General features: G+C 33.7%; 1 protein-coding gene across 3 annotated transcripts in view; it reads right to left on the bottom strand.

Moving 5' to 3' along the window:
• The window catches only part of LOC126750738 (N-acylneuraminate-9-phosphatase), a 97,634-nt gene that overhangs the window by 76,803 nt on the left and 2,349 nt on the right, over positions 1 to 18,482 (bottom strand). The gene's annotated exons all lie outside the window — the stretch shown is intronic.

The following is an 18,482-nucleotide window of genomic DNA, read 5'->3' as shown; positions in this document are numbered from 1 at the left end:
TTTTAACTCCAACACTACGCTCTTAAAATATTTGCACCGAATTTTCTAACACCCGGTATGCGTATTACCATTCTTTACTATTATACAGAGCAACTGTGCTCCGAAACGCAGTGAAGAATGGCTTAGCAAATACGCGTATGCTTGAATGCCATTGTTTACTGCGATTCAGCACATCGCCCAAATCGTAATACTCTGAATCGATCTACTAATTTTGGAGGACGTGACGAGCTAAGTGTGTTAGACGTTTTACAAAAGAAGTCTATCCAATATAGGGAAAGTGGAATGGTTTTCCAGAGAAGTAGTATTCGTAGACTCTAGTGGTTCCTGCGACCAGACTAATACGTGCGTTACATTTATGTTTAGTGCTTCAAAAATTGGGGCTATACCATTGGCTTGCATCTTACCCACCGCACAAACCGAAGCAAATTATTCCCTAGCATTCAATTTATTAAAAGAAACTCTTCCAGAAGACTCTTTTGGTAATTCCCCTTATCCACAAGTATTTATGACAGACGATAGCGCAGCGGAAAGAAATGCTCTATTATCTGTATTTTCTACGTCGGAAAATGAAAGACCTATTCAATATCTTTGCATTTTTCATGTTTGCCAGGCTACGCTTTAACAGTTGAAGAGGCCAATGACTATTTTAATGAATTTATGAATGACAGTATCGTTCAGAAATATGACCTAAAAACTTATGTAAACAAATTTTAGCTACGAAAGGAAGAATGGTGTTTGTGTTTTAGAAAAAATGTGATGACGAGGGGGAACAACACAAACAATTTCGTAGAATCTTCAATACGCAGATTCAAAGACATCGTTTTACAACGATGCAAAGCATTTAATATGTGTGCCTTAGTTGATTTTATAGTCAATGTTTTTGAGTCATACCATAAAATACACATCTTATTATTTGCCAATAATCGATCAACGAAAAATTATTTTCTGTACATGAAATTTTGTGGCAAAATTCAAAATATAAATGTAGAAAAAAGTAATGAATACATGTATTCAGTAAGTAGTAATTCAGACCAATCTTTAATATACACAGTGGATATCGATTTAGCAATGTGCGACTGTCCTTATGGCTCTAGCGGTAAGTTTTGTAAACATATTTGTGCTGTTCAAGAAAAATGTGGTATAGTTTTTAAAAATGCTCCGTTATTAACTACAAATGATAAAAAAACACTTGCTAAGCTAAGTCTCGGATATGACGTTTCTGAAGATTTCTTTGAAAATATGGATGCTAGCTCTAAGGAATGTGATATCAAAAATAATAACAGCAATAAAGAAGAATGTCATCATGAGATATCTTCAATAACCATTACGCAAACGGAGGATGGCGAAGTTATTGAAAAGAAACATTTGTCCGCTATTGAAGAGCTAAATTTAAATTTCATAAGGCTTACAAAAATGGCTACAGAAAATAGATCTGTTGATTTAACAAATTCAATTATAAAATTGAATGGGACTCTAAATAAAATAAAAACACCTTCACAACTGGCAACGTTTTTTTGTAAAGTTAGAAAAACGCGATATTCCGCAAATATAGGAGTGCAACCTGGATCAATTAGCAGGCGTAAAAAAAGACCAGGCCTTACTTCTGGAGCCAAGAGAGTTCAGTCGGGAAGACCCTCAACTCAGGAAGGGGCAATTACTAAAAAACGTAAACGAAACTCTCGTATATTCTCGTATTACTCTTTATCACAGAAAATATCCCAAATGCTAAATCACACGGTAGACATTAACCTTTAAATTTTAAATGACATTTATAGATTTTTAAACGTAACAAGATAATATACAGTCTATCCTCGGCGGATAGGGTTAAAAGAGCACAAATGAACCAAAAATTTCATTTCTCGGCAAGAAGAAAACATTTTGCTTGTAAAATAAATACGATTCACAAAGAAAAAATTTTAATTTTTTTGTACAGGGTTTACAAAAACAACAAAAACATGATTTTCAGAAATATTAATTTTTAATTTTACAAATAAAATAATATTACTGAAGCTTGAAATAGTAACAAATAAGAATAAAATCTAATAATTTACTCTTCAAAGGCTCCCTCTCCATATTTAATATTTCTTGTTTTCCCAAAATGTTGACTGCTTTTAAAATTTTAAAATAACATTATTTTAGTGAAAGTGTTATTCTAAATACATTTTTCTATGACATTTTGCTTTAAAACAAAAAAATAATGGTACTTTATTCGGGAAAAAAATCACGTTTTTGAAGTTTTTGCGAGCCCTGTACAAATAAACCAAATTTTCTTTTTGTGAATCATATTTGTTTTGCAAGCAAACATTTTTATAAAATATGACTTTTTGCCGAAAAAGTTTTTGGTCCATTTGTCCTCTTGTAAATCTTATCTGTGACAGTCTGTATACTATAAGCGTGTTTTTTTAAAAAGTTGATTTTCTCACGATCGATAACTGTGACATATAGTCTTAAACCAAAGGACCCCACGAGAAAACAGCTCTAAACTTATAAAAAATATGTTAAAATTATTTTTATATAGACTTTTAGTGTTTATTTAATATTTTTTTTATAATAACGATGTATCAAATATATGCATTTCTTAAAAAAAAATTTTGTGTTTATTTAATATTTTGTTTATAATTAACGATATTTCAAATATGTATGTATTTCTTTGAAAAATAAATTTTCTTATTTTGGTAGTCTTATTATTATTTACAAAAAATAGATATTATATCTTATTATAAAATGTTTACTGTTGTATGTGCTATTTTATTTTGGATTATCACGCATCATTTTTCTTTAATGACGACTGCAGAAAGCAAATTGAAATATCCGTTCGTTAAAGTGATACAGTAAAAATATTCTAACTTATAAAATTTAATTAAGTGGCTGGGGTGCAGTAAAAATTGGTATTTAAATACCGCGACTATATTACTTCCAAATTTTACTGCGATTCAGAGTATTACGATTTGGGCGATGTGCTGAATCGCAGTAAATAATGGCATTCAAGCATACGCGTATTTGCTAAGCCATTCTCCACTGCGTTTCGGAGCACAGTTGCTCTGTATAATAGTAAAGAATGGTAATACGCACCCGGTATAGATATATCTGTGTTGGAAATTTATTATACTGGGCGTTTCAAAATTTACTACATATATTTTAAGGGCATATTCCTGAGGTCAAAATAAGACTTTTTTCCTATAAACATGGGTCCTAAAATGCACCCCCTTCAAGCTACAGCCATCGCAAGAAGTGTAAAAAAAATCGATTTTTTAAAACTGTGTCTACAGTTTTGCATCAAATTTAACGAAATTTGGAATACCCCCGTTATTTTAGGCGGTCTATTTACTTTTTATCTTAGAAAAGGCGTAAAACTAATTTTAAGGGGTAAACTGAGGGGATGCACACTTTTGACGGCCATGTTTTATTTCTAAACGCTAACATTGCTAAAATGGAAAATGAACGTTATTCATTCGAACATCTTGCAGACATCCATTTTGTTATGGTCTTGCTGATGGTAACGCGTATGAAGCTCAAAGATTGTATCAGTTAAGGTTTCCTAATCGCCGACTCCCGAATGTACGAACATTTTCAGAGTCACATCGGCATCTTAGGGAATACGGTGGTTTTCGGACCCCCAGGAACAATGCAGGCAGACCGCAACAAGCACGAAACCCAGTGACAGAGGAGCAAATTTTGAATGCCATCGACGACGATCCTGGCCTAAGCACCCGACAAATAGCTCGGAATTTGGATGTTTCTCATGCAACTGTCTGGCGGGTTTTGAACGAAAATAGCTTGTATCCATACCATATTCAAAGAGTTCAAGCTTTGCTACCTCAAGATTTCCCAAGGCTCTTACAGTTTGCAAGGTGGTTACTTCAGAGATGCGCGAGAGATAATATTTTTTATCAAGTATTCTATTCACAGACGAAGCTCATTTTTCGCGGGAAGGGGTGGTGAATTTTCACAATGTGCATGTTTGGGCAGCAGAGAATCCGCACGAAATTAGGCAATCTCACCACCAGGAGCACTTTAGCCTTAATGTATGGGCAGGTTTAGTGGGAGATGAGTTAATTGGTCCTTTCTTTTTTCCTAGAATTTTAGTTGGCGACACTTATTTTAGACTTTCTACAGCACCATTTAAATGGTTTACTAGACAATGTACCTTTAAATGTGCGAGCGAACATGTGGTTTATGCATGACGGTGTCCCCCCTCACTTCCGTATAACAGTGCGTGACTATTTGAACTTTGTGTTTCCTGAGAGATGGATTGGTAGAGCAGGCTCATACCAGGCTCATTACCAAACCGTCATTCTTCAATGTAAATAATTGTTCATCAATTTATTGAAAAAACCTCAATAACAAAGTTTCAACAATCAGTCTACCTATTTATTGTTAAATGTCGTGCCGCTTAAAAAATGCCCTAAAACAAATAGTCACAGCCTACTACTTAATATTATCTGTTTAAATTTTAATTATTACGTTATTGGTAGCCTTTTATTAATCGGTGATTTTCTCAAAAACTATTCGTATTATCAAAAAAATGCAAGAGACATAAAATTTAGATTTTTGTATGGCCCATATTCTGGTGTAGCTTAATTTTAAAAAAAATGTATGCGTACATAAAATTTTGGCCGTCAAATGTGTGCACCCCCTCAGTTTACCCCTTAAAATTAGTTTTACGCCTTTTCTAAGATAAAAAGTAAATAGACCGCCTCAAATAACGGGGGTATTCCAAATTTTGTTAAATTTGATGCAAAACTGTAGACACAGTTTTAAAAAATCGATTTTTTTTACACTTCTTGCGATGGCTGTAGCTTGAAGGGGGTGCATTTTAGGACCCATGTTTATAGGAAAAAAAAGTCTTATTTTGACCTCAGGAATACGCCCTTAAAATATATGTAGTGAATTTTGAAACACCCTGTATACCCAAATAGAATGATTGTAGCTAAAAATATATTAAAAATCTTTAAATATCCTAAACTGTTGTTCATATAGAAAATATAAAAAACCTAGTTTTACACGAAGGACTTATTGCACGTTATATACAGATTATCTCGCCTGTAGTTCGCAGTTGTTCACAGATCGTTAATGCCACTTAGTGATAAAATCTATCAAAATTAGTTTTTAATCGCCTTAACTTAAATTACTATATAAAAAAAAATCGAATTGTTCAAAAACAACGTCTACCCGATGGTTATAATATGCATTTAAATAAAATGCATTTGATTTATCTGATCTGTAGCTCACATTATGCTGCCAACTTTTACATATTATATATTCTGTACACTTTGATGCTGCCTTGTAATTTAGAAGGTGTACATGGACGCTTCACTGGTATGTGTTAAAAGCAAGGTCAGAATGCGCTTTACAATAAAATTCGCTCGGATTATCGTGCTCGAAGTTCACATTGTATTTCCTTGTAAATTACAACATTTTAATTTACCAGGTGTTACCAAAGTCATTATATCCATTTATTATTCATCAAACGAATCCATCAATCAATATAAAAATTCCCCATCATATTACTTACAATCACAAGAAGCATTAAGTACATTACTTAACATAAATTACTAAAAAGACCACGATTGCATAAAAAACAATCTCCAAAATTTGTTTTAGTTATGGCTAACTAAACTTATTTATGTACTAAGTTCAGAGTCAAACAGATTTATTTGTCCTAGCAGGCTATTATCGCTGAGTAGTTGGTTCATTCATACCATCGTTAGTGTGGTGAAACGGTATTACAGAAATTGCAGACTGTCTGATATTTCGAGAAATAATTTTAAGTTTAAAAGTTTATTAGTAATAATAAATATTATCTAGAACACATTTTTACAAGTCAAATCTAACTAACTGAAAACTTACACAGTGCAAACACATATATTGTTTCTACATGGTTCTTGAATGGTTGTTTTTGTTCCTCATTGCAATGGTATGGTGTGTAAAATACTATCGTTGAACTGTATTTTTAATTTAGATTTGTTAACGCGAATTGGGGCTCAAATGAGGCGACGGTTGGTGGGGTGAGGGATGTCATGGTTGCGATGGAACTTTGCGTATGATAATGGCTAACATGAATACAAGTTTTACACAAGACGCTGAAGTCGGTGTTCTGAGAGTCCCCACTGGTTCTGACAATTTCCTACTTGTACATCTTGACTCAGTGACGTTCGGTCACTGAGCTCGGGTTTTGAGGAATTTACCTACTACTTATTGCAGCACCCTTACGATATATTTTGTATCTCGGAAACCTGGTTAAATGCGGATTTGGATAACAGCTTATTTAACAAACCCGATTATAGGTTTTTAACAAAGGACAGGGGGACAAGAGGTGGAGGTCTTGGTCTTTATGTAAAAAAAGGTTTAGTTTTCTTTAATTACTCATTAAATTTTAGCTACATAGACTTTGAAGTTATGGGCATAACGTACAAAATAAAAAATTAAACATTTCTATTGTTAAACGTATACCGCCCACCTGCAGGAAATATTTCAATTTTTCTAAACAATTTGGAAGACTTTTAACAGGGGTAGTTACACAATTTGATAATATAATACTTGTTGGTGATCTGAACATTAATTTTTTATCACAGTCTCCGCATGTCAACCGACTTAAATTATTAATGGACATTTTTAACCTCTCCCAGCGAATCTTGGAGTCTACCAGGACTAACTTAAATACCAATACCTCTACCCTTCTCGATATGATTATTGCCACCCAGAACTTGTTATCTGTTCACTCTAAGTCTGAAGCAGTATCTGAATCTTTAACAGATCAGAATCTCAACAGGCTATAGCCTGTTCCAAAAATAGTTGGCATCAAGAAAGGGGTGTTATTTAGAGACTATAATAATATAATTATGACTGATTTTATTGCGGATAGATTTTTGATCCAATGGGATAGCAAGATCTTAAATCACTTAAATAAATATGCACCACTTAAATATAAACTCCTAGTTGAAAAGCCATTTAATCCGTGGATTACTCACAATATAAAAACTATGATTAGACTAAGAGACAAGGCTTTTAAAAAATACCAAAAATCAAAATCAGAAGCGCATTTACAGTATTACAAGCAACTAAGAAACTACACTAATCATGCAATTATCAGAGAAAAAATAGCATTTTTTAAGCAAGTAGCGCATCAAAAAGGATGGCAAGCTAAAACTAACACGTGATAAAAACCATCTATTTGAACTGCCAGAAAATTTAAACAATGCTTCCCTCATTCATGATTTCTTTTTGGGCCACTCCAATATGGCTGACTTTACATCATTAGAGCTACTAAATTTTTACAAAAATAGTAGATTTACTAATGAGATCTTTAGCATTCCTCTCTTAGACTCTGATACTTAAAGTCTAACGCAACCGGTATCAATGAGATATGAAAAGTTGTCTGCCTTTTTGCTTAAATCCGTTGTTAAATATTTTAAATTTATGTATTGTTAATGACATAGATATCCCACAATTTGGAAAAGAGCCATAATGAAACCAATTTCAAAAGTTTAAAATCCCCTAGAACTAAAGGATCTCAGACCAATCAGTATTTTACCTGCTATGTCGAAAATAATTGAAAAACATATTTCCATTGAGCTTGGTCATTTTGCAGAAGTCCATAAAATTCTTCCAGAATGCCAGTAAGGATTTCGCTTGGGGTACAGCACTTGTACAAGTACTTGTCTTACAAAAATAATAAATAATGTTCGCTCCAGTGAGGAACAGAAATCTGGCACCTGCATGGCTCTACTCGACTTTAGTAAGGCCTTTGACACGGTAAATCACGACTTGTTACTAGCGAAATTGCACTATTTTGGCCTCTCAGCGAACACTGTGCAATTTTTTATTGTAAATTATTTTAACAGTCGAGAGTGTCAAGTGGCCGTTCCCGGAGGTGCGGGCATCACGAAGTACTCAGAGTTTCAGGCAATCTCTTGCGGGGTGCCACAAGGCTCAGTCACTTCACCTTTATTATTCTCAATTTATTTTGCGGATATGTATAAGGTAGTCAAACATGCCACTTTACAACAATATGCTGACGATTCGGAAATCTATATGCCAATAAATAAGGAAAATATTAAAACGACACAAAACTCCCTCATATCCGATCTAAAAAGCATTGAAACCTTCGCAAGAGACCACAATCTGAAATTAAATTCCGTAAAAAAACAAGTTATAGTGCTAGGAAGTAAAAACATCAGAAGAGATGTTGAACATAATTTAGATATTAGCATTTCAGGTAATAAAATTCCGGTTGTTAACCAAGCAAAAAATCTCGGTAATATTATAGATTATGCCCTTACTTTTGAGCCTCATATTAAAATAAAAATAAAATTAAAAGCTGCCTATTTGCGTCTTAAAAATCTATATAAGCTGAAAAAATATATTTCGTCTGGGCAAAAGTATTTGTTGTGTGACACTTTAGTTCTGTCTCTTTTTGATTATGGTGACACTGTATACAATAATTATTTGCTGTCACACGTAAAAAGAATGATACAAAAGGTACAAAATAGCTGTCTAAGACTTTCTTTTAATATAAATTTTAGAGAACACATTACACCACATATGAATAAAGTAAATATTTTAAATATGGAAAACCGGAGAAAACTTCATATGTATAATTTTATTTACCGCATTATAAATAATAATAAGCCTCCCTATTTAAGAAATATTTTAAGGCCTGCCAGTCATATTCGCAACACTAGTTATAATTTTTAGTTAGTTATAGTTATAACTAGTTTAAGTTTAATCACAAAGCATCATACGGCATCATTTCAACGCTTATTCTCTTTTGTTGCTGCACACTTGTGGAACCAACTGCCGGAACAGATCAAAACACGTAGCAAGAAGGGTTTCTTTTTTCTCAAAGCATGTCAGATTAAAGTTACTCTATGAACAAGGTTCTCAAGCTTAGTAAATCATACAGGTCATTAATAATACGACATACTGACTTCAGCGTCATAACCGTCATATCATATTATAATAATCTTTTTTTTTCTTCGCTTTACCCGCGGCCAGGCTGCCCTTACTGTCGCCCCTCGCTTCTGCCTCCCTAATTGCAAATTTTTTGTTTTTTTTTTTTCATAACTTAACATTATATTTCTTGTAGTCGTTTTAAATTTTTTCATAGACTAAATACTTGCACATGAATTGATTCTTTTTTTTTTAGTTTAGTTTTATATGGAATTTTTTATATGAAATTATTTATAATTATTTATAATGAAATTATTTATAGAAACATTTAGCTGTTTTGTTTGTTATGTATAGGACAGTTCACATATGCTTTCCTTAATATAAGGAGCATGTGAAGCGGCTTTTTTTATAATCGATGAACTGTCCTTTTTGTCATACTTTTTTTTTCATAAAATGTATTATTTTTTATCTTACTTTGACAAATAAACGATTTGTATTTGTACTTGTATATAAAAAACACGTCAGTCTAGATATACAGGGGGAGGTTTGAGAACTTTGTCAAATATAAAATTAATAATAATCTCTGCTGATTTTAATACATTTAGTACTTTAATGAATATTTTCTTTACCATTATTATAGCTTTTTGGTAGATGTAAATTAGTTTTGAGTATCTGCAATCAACTTGTTTATACAGGGTGTCCAAGATAAGGATCCTAAGCATGGGGATCTCGGTACCTGTTGGAGATACAGCTTCGGTTAAATTAGGAAAAAGTTGTGCACTTTGAAGCGTATTTACATGCCGTTGAGAAACTTCAAAAATTTCCATGGCCTGCTGAGATATTTGGAAAAAACGGAAATTTGCCAATATCGATTTTATTTTTTCCTGGCTTTATTTTAAAAGATTCTCATTGACACTTTTGATGTAGTACGTGATGGCGCTTTTAAATTTTATATCCGACGTTTCGTTTTCGAGAAACCATCATCAACTTTATTTTTTTATATGGCGCGAAAAGAAAGTACACCCTGTATCTGATTCCATTTTTTATTACAAATTCAATGATGTATCACATGTCACATTTTTTTTGTTAGTTGAAAGGAAAAATGCAAATTTTCTATTTTTTTAGCATATTTTTTAAGTAAGCTTTGGAAACAAATGCTTTGACGTATGTAAATACCTGTTACCGAGTCTGTCACATTTTTCTTAATATCTATTTAGAGAGTGATGAAGCTAAATGAAGCATTGATTTGCATTGTACATTGTACTACTTATAAATAAAAAAATGTAACCAGTAATAGACAAATGTTTTATGATTTTTCTAACGATATGCAACAAATAATGAATACATTTTAAAAATAACGAAAAAAGCAAATAAATTAACGCATTTTATAAATTTAATTTAAAACAGGTGTTCAAACAGGTTTCCTTTATTTTCTAGACATAAGTATGATCTTGTTACAGTAGCAGTTAAAACATCACGCAATATCTCTGGCGTAATACTTTGAAAAGCGGCCGTCACACATTCTCGTAACTCCTGCTCAGTTCCAAAAGAATGTTGATAGACTCGGTTTTTAATAAATCCCCAAAGGAAGAAGTCCAAAGGGGTTAAGTCCGGGGATCGCGCTGGCCAAGACACTTCACTGGAGGTTCCAATCCACTTTTCAGGAAAACGCTGCGAAAGGTACTGTCGAACTTGCTCAGAATTATGTGCAGGAGCCCCGTCTTGTTGAAACCAACAGCTATTGACTTGTGCCAGAGGTAGTGTTGCCGCAAGAGACGAGAGATTCTCGTCTCTCGTCTTGTCTCGTCCTCTCTCGACGAGGAGATTTTTCCGAATTTATCTCGAACTAAAACACGAGACGGGACTAGAGAAACACCTTCTCTCGACGAGAAGTTCTCGTTTCTCTCGGTCTCTCTCGTAAAAAATATTTTTATATGATCCTTCAAATAGGTACATGAAAAGCATAACTTTTAGTACTCTGTACCGATACGCTAATAATAAATGTAGGTGTTTTATTTACAAAATGTGGGTTTATGTACCTACTTTCGTAAACACCCTGTCGGCTTGACAAAAGCCTATTAGATTCAGAGACCTCGGTTTCGGAAGATTGGCGTCACTTTAACATTCATTTATTCATTAGGAATATTCAAACGGATTGTATTTTGACCGCATATTTTTTTTCATTTTTTTTTAGTGTAGGTTTTTATATTTTTGAATAATTGAAAATAATGTAAATAACCAAGTAAATTACCTAACAAGTTATGATCAAACAAGTTGTGTTACCAAAAAAAAGCCAATTTTTATCATTAATTTTTATTCTAATTTTTAAGGACAAGAAAAAATAACGACAACATGTACAAACACAACTTACTAATAAAAAATAGTAACTTAACATGATCTTCACTTATGTATGTAGTACATATAAGTAAATTTAAAGTACAAAAACAAGTAAAGAACAAAGTTAGTTAATACATTACAAGTGTGTACAAATACGATGTACAGATTATTTACCTAATTACAACTATTATATTTCTATACAAATATATAATATCATGCATATACATATTATACATAATACATAAATCTAATCTTCTCTATAAATATTGAAGGTAAATATGAGTTCTTTTGATCATATTTGATGGTTACTATTTGATCATACTTTGATGGTAACTAAAGTATCAAATTAATTTTTTTTCTTTATTTTTATGCAAGGATTACACCCTCGACAGGATTTCGCTTACCTTTAAATCACCCTGTATGGATCAGCGTGTCCTGTCTTTATTTTTTTTTGGTAGTCTTGTTATGTTTTAACGAGAGGTACGAGAGAAGCGAGAGACGAGACGAGAGAATAATTTTCTCTCCCCCGACGAGACAAGACGAGAGAGGGTCTTCTCTCGTCTCGGCGGCAACACTAGCCAGAGGTCAATCATCTAAGCAGTCTTCTAAATCATTTTGCAATAAATTAAGATATCGTTCTGCTGTTAATGAATAATGGTAAATAAATGGACCTAGTATTTTGGTTCCTAAAATTCCACAGCACATATTAAACCCAAAACGTTGTTGATGTATTTTTTATTATATTTATATTTTCTTAACACGCGGATTTTGTTGGACCCAGTAATGACTATTGCGGCGGTTAAAGATACCATTATTAGTGACCATACTTTCGTCGGACCATATTATTTTTGATGGAAAATTAAAATCCTCTTCACAGGCACGTGTATACCACTCACAAAAATGCCGACGTCGTTCGAAATCCCCAGGTTTAAGTCCTTGGCAAATTCTAAATTTGTAGGGGTGATATCTGTTTACGTAAAATAAACTGAGCTGTAGATTTGGCCACTCCTACATTTTTTCAATTTGCCTGGTTAATATCTCAGGGTTTTCAATAACTGCTTGTAAAACATTATTTTGAGTTTCTTCAAGAGATTCCTTTTTTCGAGATAAAACAGGCTTTTTAAACGAACCATATTCTTTTAAATTTCGAGCCAACTCTAAGAAAATGGATTTACATGGTTGCTTTCTATCTGGAAATTTATTAAGATACATTGCTGCTGTATTTACAGTATTTTTGTAGCACAAAATGTAGCACGACAGCATGTCAAACTTCTCTTCATGACTATAATGACCACCAGGCATATTTGAAGATAATAACACAATTTTAGCAATAATAACGACAACAGTAAATAATAATAACAATAATTACTCAACAAACAACACCTCGACAATCACGGTAACAACAACGGCAATTAATATTTAATAAAAAATATGTGACAGGGTAAAAGGTATTTACGTCAAAGTGTCAAAGCATTTGTTTCCAAAGCCTACTTAATAATATGTTTAAAAAAAAGAAAAATTGTATTTTTCCTTTTAACTAACAAAAAAAATGTGACATGTGATACATCGTTGAATTTGTAATAAAAAATGGAATCAGATACAGGGTGTACTTTCTTTTCGCGCCATATAAAAAAATAAAGTTGATGGTGGTTTCTCGGAAACGAAACGTCGGATATAAAATTTAAAAGCGCCATCACGTACTACTTCAAAAGTGTCAATGAGAAAGTGTCAATAGTTTTTTGATATTTTTTAAAATAAAGCCAGGAAAAAATAAAATCGATATTGGCAAATTTCCGTTTTTTCCAAATATCTCAGCAGGCCATGGAAATTTTTGAAGTTTCTCAACGGCATGTAAATACGCTTCAAAGTGCACAACTTTTTCCTAATTTAACCGAAGCTGTATCTCCAACAGGTACCGAGATCCCCATGCTTAGGATTCTTATCTTGGACATCCTGTATAATGTACTGAAGACCGAAGTGAGCTCTACCGTATCAAAGGCCTTTTGACAGTCTACAAAAGCTAAGACTAGTGATCTTTAATCCTATTAAAAAATTTTCTTCAATCATTTGGTCAAAGCACGCACCTAATTCCGCCAACAAAAATTAGTAATCTCTCACCATCTTGGATTATTTCTACACTAACTTAGGGCCACAAAATGTTCTTTGCTGGCAGGAGGAATGAGGACGCTGCTATTTCTTATTTCAATGTGAGCCTAAGGGCATAAATGTACAAGATACCAAAGGTCCTTTATTAATCAAAATAAAAAATAAGCCGGACAAGAATGCTACTCCTTCTGATGGAGAGTGCCTCGCTACCTGCCTAGAGTGCATCTATTGCAGGTAGAGATGAGTGGAAGGACTATAATAGATCTACTGCCTGCATTCGTAAGTATGAGAACCATCTTTGTAATTAGCAATTCGAAACATGGTCGACAATAATAAGACTATCGTTAAGTGTATGAGTCCTATGAATATGGACAATCACAATATTGAAGATTGGTACAAATTCTGCAGGTACACAGAATATTCTTAAAAATGCATATCTTGCTTTAATATGCTGCTCTCTCTATTAAAATCAGCTTTTCGATTATATTAACGGTTTCTTTTTTTTTCAGCTCTCCCTCCCCAATCACTCCTAAACAAAATCCCCCCTCCCACTGCACAGCTTCATTCGGAGACTTTCAATTTAAAAAAAAAGATAGAAAGTATTAATAAAATGTACTGGCTAAAGACCTTAAGCAATCAAAAAATACGCTAGCCAAATTACAATGGGAGGCATTACAAGACAATACAATACAGGGTGTTTCAGAACTATGGGATCAAACTTCTGGGGGCTGTTCAGTGCAACAGAAGAATCCATTTGAGTATAGGAACCCATGCAAAAATGCGTCACTACGCCAACTCGGCCCTAAGACGCGTTAAAATTGGCAAAAAACATTACCTAAATAGGATCTGCTGCATTTATTTTTACCTTTTGTACATGATACCATAACAACAATTGTTTAAAATTAACGCTTATCAATGTCAATTCTCAATGTCATGTTTAAAAATTTTATAGCCTACAATTTTTAAACATTTATTGCTAATGGAAAATTTTACCAATCAAGAATTGGCGGATATGCATTTGGCATACGGAGCAACAAACTTCAATGCACGAGCAGCATCGCGGTTGTATCATGAACGTTATCCCGAACGACAGCATCCTGGATACAAAAAGTTTATTGCAGTTCATCTGCGGCTCGCTGAGACGGGCATGTTTAAGACCAAGATGCATGATACTGGTGTTGCTCGAACCGTAAGAACGGTCGAATTTGAAGAAGAGGTGCTTCAGCGAGTTGCCGATGAACCATCAAATAGTGCATCGCTGAGAACATCGCTAAGAATATGAATACGAGTAACGCTTCTGTCTGGCGGGTACTACACGAGCAAAAACTCCATCCTTACCACTTCCAGAATGTTCAAGGTATGACTGCAGCCGATTATCATCCTAGAGTTCAATTTTGTCGATGGCTTCTGGATCACATCATTGCACAATCAAATTTTTTACGCTATGTTTTGTGGACCGATGAAGCTTCTTTCACAAGAGACGGTATTTTTAATAGTAGGAATAGCCATGTTTGGGACATGGATGTTTGTTGATGATTATTTAATTGGGCCATACCTTTTACCGAAACGGGTAACAGAACCTATTTATCTGCGTTTCTTGGAGGAAGTTCTCCCAGAACTCCTTGAAAATGTTCCACTAAATGTTAGACAGAAAATGTGGTTTCAGTATCATGGAGCGCCAGCTCACTTTGCTGTACATGTACGCGAGTATTTGGCTCAGCGGTTTGGGCACCGTTGGATTGCCAGAGGTAGAGCAGTTTCTAGGCCTCATAGGTCACCTGATTTAACGTCGCTCGATTTTTTCTTGTGGGGACATGTAAAGTCTTTAGTCTACGAAACTCCAGTAGAATCAGAGCTAGACTTAATTGGACGAATAACAGCAGCATTTGAAATAATTCAAAACGAGGATCAAATTTTTACTGTAGTCCGCCGAAATCATGTGCGGCGTTTAAATCGGTGTATTGAGGTTGGAGGAAGACATTTTGAACAATTGTTGTGATGGTATCATATACAAAAGGTAAAAATAAATATATCAGATCCTATTTAGGTAATTAATATTTTTTCTAAATTTAAACGCGTCTTAGGGCCGTAGTGGCGTAGTGACACATTTCCGTGTGGTTGTGGAAGTTTGTGGTAGTAATAAAACTAATAATCTTCAGATAGTGAAACGGTTTATTAACTAAATGATAAAATAATCGTTAGAACAAAGAAAATCTCCACATAGAGAGGAAGTAATGAAAACGTGCAAAAAGTAACCTCACAAGTAGAAAAAAGGCGTGCCTAAAGTAAAGGAATTACACATTACACTTTCTGTCAACAGTCAAAAATAAGAGTAGATGTTCTACAAGTAGTAATGTTCTAAGGCTAAGTTCACACTAATTTTGATTGCAACATCACACCCCCACTCAATCAAAATTTTCTAGCCCCATAAAAAAAAAAAAAAACATTTAACAAAGCATACACTTTCTTAACTTTTCAAAAACTGCTTTGTTCAAAGGCTTTGTTAAGATATCTGCTATTTGATCACTGCTAGGAATATACCTTATTTCTAAGAAACCCTCTTTGATTTTGTCTTTAACAAAATGGTATTTAATATCCAAGTGCTTAATTCTTTTAAGCTGCTCATGAGAATTACAGGATCGTATAGCAGACTGATTATCCTCATAGACAATTACTTTTAATTCTTTAACAAATCTTAACTCAATAAGTAAGTATCTAAGCCAACAAACTTCACTGGTACATGCACTTAGAGCTATAATCTCTGCTTCAGCAGTTGAGATGGCCACAGTACTCTGCTTTCTTGAATTCCAAGAGACAACATTCCCATAAACATAAATGAGAAAACCACTAGTTGACTTTCTATCTGTAGTGTCGCCACCCCAATCTGCATCTGCATAAGCTGTAATAATATCTTGACAAGTATTTTTAAACACAAGCTTCAAATGTAAAGTCCCTTTTATATATCTTAGAACCCTCTTAAGTGAAGTTAACAAGTTACCAGTAGCACAATTTTGATACCTGGATAGTAAGCTAATACTAGAACACAAGTCTGGCCTAGTACCCAACATTGCATACATTATACATCCTATAATTTGTCTGCACTTATTTTCTATTTCATAACTTTCTGACCTATCACATTTTAAACTCTCATAATTAAAGTTATTGTCCATAGGGGTACTAACAGGCTTAGACTCTAACATACCAAATTTGGCTAAAACATTTTCCAAATATTGTCGTTGGCTAAGTACAATCGTTTTATTCTTTAAATCCTGTTCAACAGAAATACCAAGAAAATAACTAAGCCAACCCAGGTCTTTCATCTTAAAATTTAAGTCTAAATTCATCTTTAAATTTTTAATTTCCTTTTCAGATGATCCAGATATCAAAATATCATCGACAAAAATTATGACATAAATTGTAACATTATTACAAATTTTCACATACAAACAGTTGTCATATTTGTTTTTATAAAACCCTTCATTTTTCATGAAATTATCAAACTTCTGATACCAACATAATGGCGCCTTTTTTAACCCATATATTGCCTTATTTAATTTGCAAACCATATTTTCCATGTTACAACCCTTAGGCAAAAACATATACAAATCTTCTTTTAGGTCGCCATGCAAAAAAGCGTTACAAACATCCATTTGATATACAACCCAATTTTTCTGCACACACAAAGACAATATTATCCTAACAGTGGTTAACCTAACTACTGGACTATAAACATCCTCAAGAATATTTTGTTTAAACCCCCTGGCAACTAAACGACACTTAAACTTATTAATATTGCCATCCTTGTCTTTTTTTATTTTGAAAACCCATTTGCTATCAATGATTTCACCTTTTTTAGGCTTCTCGACCAACTGCCAAGTGTTGTTTTCTTTCAAGGCACTCAATTCCTCATCAATAGCTGCTTTCCACATGCTAGCATATTTACTATTCATTGCCTCTTCATAGCTAGTTGGTTCCTCGTCCAAACTGAAAAAACTTAAGTCATAGTCATGGTGTAGGTTTTTGGGTACCTTTAAGACTCTAGAAGGTCTTAATCTTTGGTCTCTATCTCTCACTGGGTTCATCTCTATATCTTGGTCTGGATTGTCTTCATCTTCTGAACTAAATGTTGGCTCCTCAGGATCCTCTGGTGGTTGTATATCTGGTGGCTCCTCTACCAAAATGTCAGTTTTTTGTTCAACAGTGCTTTCTGCAAGTTCTGGGTAATTCTCTAGACTAAGGGAGACAACATTTTCTACTAGATTTTCTGATACATCAAAAGTAATTTCCCTCTCAATAGCCACTGTATTGCTTTCCCTATAATAAACCCTGTACCCTTTAACATTGTTTGAGTAGCCAACAAACATTCCACATTTACTTTTCATGTCTAACTTTCTTCTCTTTTCCTGAGGTATGTAAGCCCACACTTTACTACCAAAAATACCCTTTATCATACTTAAATCAAAAGATCTTTTAAAAAGTAACTCATAGGGTGTTTTTCCGTCAACCGAACTCATACCAGTCCTATTTAATAAAAACACAGCAGTATTTGCTGCCTCAGCCCAAAAAGATTTAGATAGCTTACATTCTGCTAACATGGCCCTAACAGACTCTATTATGGTCCTAAATTCCCTTTCTGCTCTACTGTTCTGTTGAGGGGTATAAGGAACAGTCAACTCATGTTTTATGCCTTTCTTTTTAAACAACCCATTCAAAGCAGAATTCAAAAATTCCCTACCATTATCACTCCGGACAATCTTAACCTTTTTGTTACTCTGATTCTCAAAATATACAAGAAAATCCTTGAAGATTTCATACACATCAGATTTATTTTTCAAAAAATAAACAAATCTATAACCACTATAGTCATCTTTCAATAAAAACAGATAGAGAGAATTGTTTAATGAGGGCTCCTCCATTGGCCCACACAGATCTATGTGTATTAAATCTCCTGGCTCGGTAGCTCTATTATTATTTACCCTAAAAGGTTCTCTACAATATTTTGCTTGCACACAAGAACTACAAAAATTCTCAGATGGTTTTACCTCAATACCATTAGAATTTAAAACATTACTTACATAGCGAAAGTTTTGATGCCCCAATGCTTTATGCCACCATTTAATGTCCCTCTGGTTGTTAACAAAATAACA

Source organism: Anthonomus grandis, chromosome 2 (genome assembly GCF_022605725.1).
Source record: "Anthonomus grandis grandis chromosome 2, icAntGran1.3, whole genome shotgun sequence".
NCBI lineage: Eukaryota > Metazoa > Arthropoda > Insecta > Coleoptera > Curculionidae > Anthonomus > Anthonomus grandis.
This window is presented reverse-complemented; position numbering and strand designations above follow the sequence as displayed.